Source organism: Coffea arabica, chromosome 1c (assembly GCF_036785885.1).
Source record: "Coffea arabica cultivar ET-39 chromosome 1c, Coffea Arabica ET-39 HiFi, whole genome shotgun sequence".
Lineage (NCBI taxonomy): Eukaryota > Viridiplantae > Streptophyta > Magnoliopsida > Gentianales > Rubiaceae > Coffea > Coffea arabica.
The window spans coordinates 30,052,978-30,062,889 of record NC_092310.1 but is presented as its reverse complement, the minus strand read 5'-3'; the positions used below and the strand labels follow the sequence as shown (position 1 = coordinate 30,062,889).

At 34.9% G+C, this 9,912-nt stretch overlaps 1 long non-coding RNA gene across 7 annotated transcripts; it reads right to left on the bottom strand.

The window, feature by feature from the left end:
* Positions 1-691: 691 nt before the first annotated feature.
* On the bottom strand, positions 692-8,757 carry LOC113719874 (uncharacterized). 7 transcript variants are annotated; one of them, XR_011819992.1, is made up of 4 exons: positions 8,148-8,757; positions 7,701-7,965; positions 7,545-7,620; positions 692-971 (listed from the first exon to the last, which is right to left on the bottom strand). It is a non-coding gene; the product is annotated as an uncharacterized lncRNA (long non-coding RNA). The 7 variants fall into 7 exon arrangements; XR_003455065.2 differs by having other exon boundaries at positions 7,701-7,956; positions 8,164-8,756; XR_003455064.2 differs by having other exon boundaries at positions 8,164-8,755.
* Positions 8,758-9,912: the final 1,155 nt, after the last annotated feature.

Genomic DNA, 9,912 nt, shown 5'->3' with positions numbered 1-9,912 from the left:
TTAAATCCTAAAATTTGTTATCAAGATTCAGTCACCAAACAACCTTTGTATCCATACACGCACAATGAATAAAAGGAGCTCCTCTTTTCAATTAATGTCTGCATTAAGAATATATTAATTTGCCCTAGTTTAGAATATTATGATCTTACATCATTAAATATAATTCTAAGGGATCAATTCTGGATACAGAAAAGTATCCAACCAATTCTAGTCATAGATTACCATCCGGCAATTAATTACACTACAAGAAAATTGGTTTTTAGTGACAAGCCATTTTCATCACAAAAAAAGAAAAAGTCGTCACTGATAAGTTTTATTGACAACTTTCTAGTCGTCACTGAAAGGCCCGTCGGTAAAAGTATACAGTGACAACCTTAAAAGTCGTCAGTGAATGGAACTATTTTGCGACAACTAGTGTCGTCAGTAATTGTTGTAATTTTAGTGATGACATAGTATCTTGTCAATGATGTACAAAGCAATGTCGTCACTAAAACTAATCCATAGTGTCAACTAGTATAAACTAATTACTGACAACTTCTGTTGTCACTAAACAGTTTTCAATTCCATAACAATAGGTGGTTGTCAATGGAGAAATCTAATTTAGTGACAACACTTTGCCACCATGAAATTTGATGATTTTCCTGCTAAATTATATCATAAATATGAAAAAAGAAAAGACAATGGTTTACAATTAACAAATGAAGGCATCCATTACATTGTGAAATGCTAAAATATCATTTTAAGCATTCGAATATCATAATCAAGTTCAATAACACCATACAAATAGTTTGATAAGGGGTATTTAGCCTAAATTTAATATATAAGTCAAGGTAATTTTACAAAACAAATCCAAGTCCCCAAAAAAATGTGTTGTCGAAACATTTCTTGAGCATAAGATTTTCTCTATAGTTCTTGAGTCAATTAGCAACTCTTGCTGCTGATCTTCCAGAAGTCTATAATGAGCAACATATCTGCAGTGAAGTACTTCAATTATTAGTGGGTGATAAGAAAAACTTGAGACAAGAAAGAGAACTTAAGAATTTGCAAGAAAATAAGCTAAATCATTTCTTTTAAGTATCATCTAGATAGTGACTAAATAAGAGCAAAGTAAGAGATAAAGCACTTAGAACTTCTGACAAACAACTAGGTAAGATATAAAATTGTGATTGTACTAATCCAACCGTATAAATTCATTAACTTCCTAAAGTTTTGCAAACTTTTTTCAAGTAAATATCAAAGAGAACAAACCCAACATTGTTGACCATAGCTGTGACGCCCCCACTTCTCCCAAGGGCGAACCCAAGGGTATCCGCGGGACGCCTGCCCAACTCTCGCCAGAATTCAAGACAATTCAAATCGAACTTAACAATACATACCAAATACTACAAGTCGAAATAAAGAAAAGTCGCTTCCTTAACTAAATATTCAAATCTTACATCATGTTCACAAAAGATACATCAAGTCCCAAAATACAACCATTAAAAGTCGACTACACATTTACAGCCCAGATTCCAATCAAAAGTATAATCTAGTCGATTTTTCCAAAATCTTCCAATCCAACCTGTTAAGGAAAACAAACTAATGGGATGAGCCAATACTCAGTGAGGCCAAGAAACACACATGCAAACACATAATCCAAGTAGCCACAAATTACATAGTAAGTAAAGCTATAAAGTTCGAACTATTTCACATTTCGAATAGGAAAAATAAACAGAAACAATTCAAGGATACTGTAGCTCTCAGGAGCTAAATTCCACGTAGTTGAGTCGAAGTCTTGATCACATTTTTCGTTGACACTCCGTCAACCACATAAGTATCAAATCCGTAGATACACCACTTTTCTTCGAATCCCGTCACCGTTACACCCCTTACCGGGCCCGCTCATCAAAGTTTTTGATAATACTTGAGTATATCATGGCAATACTGCACGAGTAATGCCGAGCAAGATCTCTCCAATAGATCATACTCTACGAATATCTCATGGTTGGCTAAACTTATCGACCAAGCCCATGGTGGCTCGATTCGCAAAGTTAACCAACGAGTTTGGGCGTCTCCCGAATACGAATACAAATACGAATACGAATATAAGTTGACGAGCAACGCTCAAATCGACGATTCCAAATAGGAATCACAAATACAGATCACATATACGAATCAAAACAAATACGAATCACATCCACATTACCATGTACAAGTTGGATATGAATTCACATAGCAAAATTCGAATATAATTTCATTTGAAAGAGCACGAGTGCTGTAAAGTACACCCTCGTCTCAAAATTTCAAATTTTCATAACGGATAAGAAACAGATAACCACTTAACATCAAGTTCATGCACTTGACACTCACCAATCGAAACAAGGGAGTAAGTGCGTAAACAAGCCTTTAGGTGGTCCCTTCGAGATCCTCTTGTAGGTCTCCTTGAGCACCTGAGCAAATAGTAATTTTCTATTACACACTATCGCTTAAAACCCCTAATTATCGAGAAAGATTGCACACTTGTACAATCTAAGAAAATTTTACGAAAATGAGCCTTAATTACTCGTAAATCAAGACTCAAAAATGGGATTTTAAAACACAAGCGAAATCTAATTTTCATCTTTGAAATCAAGTGTAAAACGGTTTAGCAATATCGAAGGAAAATAGAGAGTTCGCAACCCTCAATTTCCTTTAAGTTCGGAAATTTCAGATTTGTCACCCATACTTTGGAAAATCGTATCTCATTCTCTACAAGTCCAAAATTGAAAAACTTGGTGCCATTGGAAATTACTTCCAAAGTACTAAAAGTTCCTAGAAGACACTTTTCCATGATTCTAATTGGAAAATATTCGAAATTTAGCCCAAAGCTGCCGTTTTAGAAAGTCAAGACAGATTTGGGTTGATTTTCGACAAAGTTTGAAAATTTGGCAAAATTCATACAATTCGAGCTAGCCTCTAAAATTTGGAACTCTATTAGAGTTGTAATCCAGGTTTAAAACAAAATAAGCAGAATGAGAATTGAAATTTCGAGCACCAAGATATGGTAGCTCAAAGTTACTCAAATTTCCTTGTTAAACAACGGTTTTCCAAAATCAATTCACGAACTTTGGAAGTTTAGTTGAGCAATGAAACGGCCTCAGAATAACACTAAAATTAGCAGTATAATACTACCATATAAGGGTTGTTCCTCTACCAAATTTCATGGAGAAATAAGCACAGAAAGTGGGTTAACAAAACCGTTGAAATCACAAGAAATTCTAAGGCTAAGCTGCCTTTGAACTTCCGTTTTGCCGTTTCCAAACATTTGGTCAAGGAACATCTCCAACATGGTTCATTCCATTAGGAAATGTCCAAAATATATTCAAGGTACATTCGATAGATGATTTACAATAAGAAACTTTGGATAACAAGTCCCAAACCGTAGTTAGTTTCAAATCTGTCCAAAACACTGTTTTCGTTCACAAAGTCAGTTTTGAATTTCGATCACAAATCAGTCAATTCAACTCAGAATTAAGTGTAGTTGGTAGCGTTGGAAAATAGATTCATAAGGCTACATTTTCTCAGAAGAAACCATTTTCAAAATCTGTCCATAACCAGCTCATACGTGAGCATCAAATCGCAGTTCATAATCTGCCTCCCAGTGACAAACGAAACAGGACAGCAATTTTCAAACGAATGGTTTGGCTCACTCGAGTGGAACCAAAATGTGAATTTTATACCAAATGAAAGCTGGGAATGTCTAGTTTCCAGTGCCGCAAACAGCACTATATTCCGACATTGGAGCAATGAATTATAGCCGAAACAAGATGACTGTCTGGTAGTGACGGGAATCATTTTCCAGTTTTCTAAACTTTGGAAATCACTTCATTTAACCAACCAAATCATATTATTTTTCCATGAAACTTTTCACACAATCAGTATAACATGTAAACAACATAAAAGAGCCATTAGAACCTCAAAATCTTGCACGAAAGTGGTCGAACAAAGCAGGGGTAAAATGGTCACTTTTTCCCATTGCACCTCATTTGAGTTTCCATCAATAACCCAACATTAATCCACTAGTTTAAGCACTAAATAAACATTATTACCATCAAAACACCACAAATCAGTCCATATATCCAAGGCGGGAGTTCATAGAGCCCACACAACCAAATTTTCCATCAAAACAAACTACCCATATGCAAGTAAGAGTTTAAAGGTGCACTAGAACTTCCATAAATTAAGTTTCCGAGGTTTGATCGTTACCTACTTGCTTTGATGTGTACAACAGAAATTTTCGGTCCTCTCCTTGGCCAAGAAAACTGTGAAAAGCTCCCCCTTTTCTTAGCTAGATGTAATCTCCAAGAGTTAAGCTAGGTGCGGTCAAATTTTGAAGTGAAACGGAGGAAGTTTGATGGAGGAATTTGAAGAAGAAAGTTGAAGCTTGGAGCTCTCTTTTCTCCTTGTGTTGTTCGGCTGATGAGAGCAGAAAAATAAGAGCAATTGCTGATAATAAGCTTCCGTGAGAAGCTTTAAGATTTGGCCAAAGTTTGTTTCAAAAGTCAATTAGGAATAGTGCGCGTACGCGCACGTTTTGTGCTCGATTCCTCTCGAGTTTATTTCACTAGTGCACTAAACCTCTAATGCACTTGTATACATACTATTGTTATTCAGTTTTAATAGTCCAAAAATAATGGCTTTAGTTCCTCAATTAATCGCGCGCGTAAAAACGCGTATCTCCAAATTAAGCGCAATAAAGCGAAACTTCCAAGAATTTTTTGTAACGATAGTACTAATAACTATCACTTAAGTACTTAAACATAAAATTACCTATTTTAAGTCCATCCTGCAAGTCTCTAATTTTCCAAACTTAGTGTATTCTCGAATTGATTATTAACTCCAATCGCGTATTCGCTATTTTCACTTCACGAGTTTTCAAAAATTAAATTTTGAAACGAGTCACTTTAAAATTATAACGAAGCTATAAACTCATGTAATTAGGTCTAAATAGACTAGAAAATAATATTCGGAGTAAATGGGCAATTAAATATTTAAATAAGCTCGAAATGGAATTTAAAATAATAAATTTTGCGAGTCCTCACATGAGTCGAGTTTTAACTCCTCAAATCTCAAGTTAACTTTTCTTAATCTACTATTGATCATTCTTACTTCTCCCAAAATTAATATACTCTCGATTCAAATATAGTCTCAAAAAACGTATACTCGTTGTTCCGAACTAAACGAGTTTTCGAAAAGTAAATTTTCTAACAAAACGCTTTAACAACATAAGAGAGGTGTTTTTCCATAAAAATGGATTTTAAGTAGTCGAATTAAATAACTCGGAGAAAATGAGTGAATAACTATTTAAATAAACCAGTAATATATGACGAAAATAAGAAAATTTTCGGATCCTCACAATAGCACCCTCTCAAACATCAAAATTGATGGAAGCTTTAGTGCTAGAAACAAGATAGCAACCAAAGATTCTAATCAAAGGTTAACCTTCAGAACTGCTTTTCAATTTATCTAGTAATTCAAAAGCCAAACCTAAAACTGCTACTAAGCCAAACCTAACCTGCTACTATATGAAATTTTGATTCATACAAAGTTATAAACATTTCTTTGTCTCTGCCAAGGATGGCTTAGCACAGTACTGCTACCACTTGTTGTTTATTGATCCTCAATAATTATCACTAATTCTTTGGAACTGACCAATACATCTGATTTTTACCAGGGTGTTTTAAACTATTGGAAATTAAGGGAAAAAAAATAAACATATGGATTTTACTACTGTTCGCTCAATAAAGATAGCCTTATCATCTCCGACCTAATCTTGGATTGCTTATATGACTTTTGCATCATTATGAATGTTGATCAACTCTTGCAAAATATTTGAAGCTATCTAATTCCAGAACAACAAATCACAAATGAACCATTATTAATAGAAAAAAGACAGAATTGACAGATTTGCACCAAAGTAAATGAAAGTTTAAAGTTAAAAATATTGGTTATTTTAGGTTCACTGATTTGAAGGCTAGTTTTCAAAGCATTGCGTTAGATTAAAAGCCTGCTCAATCTAACATGCACATTAATCAAGAAGAAAGTCAATTGATAGGAATATCTAAGTAACTTTTCTTTGAGACATACATTTAATATTGAATCTGAAAAAAAAAAAGTTCTGTTGGCTAACATACTTGACCAACAAAACATAGAACTTTGGAAGAGACATGATAACAAGTATGTAATTCTCACACTCATTTTTGGATACTTAAAGTAACATAGACAAAATATGAAAACAAAGTTTCTCATTCAAAATCAAAATGAAAATCAGCCCAAATTCTTCTTTCTCATTCTTCACACCCTGGATAAGACAACCAGATAAAACATTTTAAGTGCCATCTTCATAGATTCATGGTATTTAAGCAACCTATCTTAGTAAGTTACAGGACAAAAAAACATTACAAAATCTTACTGAACAAACTTATGACCAAAATTCGTGCTGTAAATGGATATTTTATTTCAAAGAATGCAGGAGCAACTTTTTAATCAGTCATCTAAATGATTCAAATGTTCTTGTTCTGTCTCAGCTTCAGCAAGCTCTCTCTAGCAGTCTCACGCACACACACATTGATAGAGCAATGTAGCTCAAAAAAATAAAAAGATATTTAAAAAAATGAAAAACAGATTTTGATGGAGAAAGTATCAGGTAGTTAACCACCACTACTAGGGGCATCCAATCTTTCAACCACAATAAACCAAAAAATTTGGTATACCAGTTGCTAGGTCCAGGTTTAAGATTCATACATTAATCATACCCTTCAAAGTAACACTACTACCAGCTTTTAGTCTATTATTCAACCCACATTCTGCCTCCCCATTTCTTTAATTCCTCAATTAACTGTTAGCCAATCTTGGCATAACAACATAGCAATAGGATTGGCAGCAACCAACCCCTTCCCCTGCAACTTTTTTGTGGGATCAAGACATACAACAGAAGGATTTTAAAACCTACAATTTTCTGAATAAGAATAAATCAATAAATATAGCATATTTCACTAGTTCTGAAAATAAATGAAGAGAGTAAATTATGTCCAAAACAGAACAACAGATTAATGGTGGCAAAATGTGCAACAACACATGAATGGTGGCAAAAGACTATCTATTGATATAGGAATTGATTAGTTTCAGAGAGAGATACATCCAGATGCTATCACTAAAAAAGCTTTTACTCATTTGGATAACTCCTTATGTATTTTTGCATTACAATAGGAAACATATAGTACAACTGCAATCAATACTGTTAGCTTAGAGAAAAGGTTTTGCAAGAAAAAAAGCTTAGCAGTATCAGTTCAAACCCTCAGCAGCTTGCTATGTGAGCAGGATGTAGCAGACAATAACCCTTCATTTTTTGGCTCATTCCCAACCAATGCACTTTTTGACTCAATTGGAGACAACCTATCTGAATTATTTCCAATACTTTTACAGTTTAAAAAAAAAAAGCTCGTCCATCAAAATGGAATACTAAAAACTTATAGCAGAGAGACAATAAAAATAGATATAAATGACTGGTAAAAAAAAAAAGCTACCTCCACTACACTGCGTCAGGAAATTTCGCTTCCTCTCCAAAAAAACTACAAGAAAGACAGTAGCAGTTGCATAGACCTAGACAATGAAGAAACCCAAAATTATTCAAGGAAAATGATAAAGCTGAACGAAGAAAAAAGAAAGGCCAAAATTTTTACCAGAATGATAAAAGATCCAACTCCACTAGCACCACCCAGAACAAGAAGTGATTTACCAGCTGAAAGCCCAGTGCTTTCAAGTTCCCCCGTACGCTATTTCAACGGCAACAGGAAGGTTAGCTGCCTCGGCAAAACTCAAATTCTTGGGCTTCGAAGCTAGTACCTTCTCCTCCAATGTATTGTACTCCGCCAGTGACACACATCCCTTTGGGTACAAAGCATGCTCGTGAATCTCTCCGAATACTTCATCCCCTACCTTGAATTCCTTCACCAAAAAAATTTTGTGAAAAAAAAATTAGGGCAAATTTTGCAAAATGTTGCAGAAAGAGATGATTAAATCCACGACTCAAACTAGCCACCAAAAATTTTGCAAAAATATACTTGGGGAAAAAATTTAGGCAAATTAATTGGGGAAAATTAGGGAAACAAGTAGAGACATGAGAGGACCTAGCTAAGCATTGACCTTGTAGAACTAGAGGACGGCAAGCTTGACCTTCTTCTTCTTGTGCTTGATCTTCTTGGGCTTGGTGTAGGTCTTCTTCTTGCGTTTCTTGGTGCCACTGCGGAGGCGGAGGATGAGGTGGATGGTGGACTCCTTCTGGATGTTGTAGTCGACTAGGGTGCAACATCCTCCAGCTACTTGTCGGTGAAGATGAGGCACTGCTGGTCTGGGGGGATGCCCTCCTTGTCCTGGATGGCAAATGGGAGGAGGAGATAAGGGGTTTGAGGGGATCCATTCATCTTTCTGGGGTTGGGTCTCTATGTTTTCTATTCCAATGTTTTACCCACATCACATTGCAACCGGTTCTGCAGAAATGACAGTGTCATTTTCTCTTTCTGATGCTTTTAATTGTAGCCGTGAATTGGTCTGAAATGGAATTCGTGAGGCCCCGTTTCCCTTTCTATCACCAATGTTCTGTATTCTCTTGGCTGCCTGCCCGCCTCCATTGCTGCAAGGGTTTTGGAAAATGAATAAATGGGGTTGAGAATAAAGAAGTTGACTGAAGGATTGAGAGTGTGAAGAGTACTGAAGACATCTGGATGTGGGGAGTAAGAGCGGTTCCTTGTATAGTACCCGTGCCACTTTTTTTCATTTTTAGTTTGAACAAATTTCTGGTACTACTCAATCAAGACAATCCAAGTCAATTTTTAGCTTCAATTTTTATTTAAATTTACTAATGTATTTCTAATAACTACATCTTAACATATTTATTAAAAAATTATAATAGATGAAAATTTTTTGCTAAATTCAAAGAACTGGTAAATGTACTCTTTCTCAAGTTGTAATAGTTTATATAGTTGTTCTAACTAGAAACTTTTATTAATTTTTTCAGTTAAAAACCTATTATTATTTGAGTAACTATGACTAGTTTAATAAATCATCAAATTTTTAAAAAAATTAAATTAATATTGAGGCTCACAATTAAATAAATGCATTGGAGATGTTCAAGTTAGTGATGATACTATGTTGTCATTAACTACGCTATAGTTTTACTGACAAAAAATGGTCATCAATAAATATAAACAGTGACAACAATGAAAAGCTGTCAAAAAAAGAGATAGAATTACTGACAACTTTTATCAAGTTGTCACTATCACAAAACTCGCGCCTTCCAAGTCCCATGGCGCGAAGTAGTTTTGTGACGACAATTAAGGGTTGTCACTGAAAAATTAGTTGTTTTGATTCAATTGTGACAACCTTCAAAGTTGTGACTAAACAACCTCATTTTGTGACGACTTTTTGTCATCACAAAGAAATGTTGTCACTAATGACCTTTTTTCTTGTAGTGTTAGCTAATTGAGCAAATAAGGGGACTATGATCAGAAAAATCAAGAACATGGAGTCGAAACCCTAAATCCATGTAGTTATCTGGCAATTTGTAGCATAATTTGTTTCTTAGAAGATCGAAGGCTTATAAGTAGAATGATCTTTGCACAAGTTTTATAGAAAACATTGAGAGGGTAAATACACAACAGGGGACAACATCAGATTTTTTATTTTTTATTTTTTAAATGAATGCGGAAAGTGGTAATTCATGAAAAACTCAAATTCCCTAAAGTCCACTTCTGAATGATGGTCCGGTAAATGCTCTCCCATAATCATGGTCCATTGAGCATTCCTCTTCTTTGGGATGGAAATTTGGAATATTCCCCTTCTGATTCAGGGTCCGACTGTCCTTCGATCTGCCTTTGCCGAACGGGGTAGCTTAAA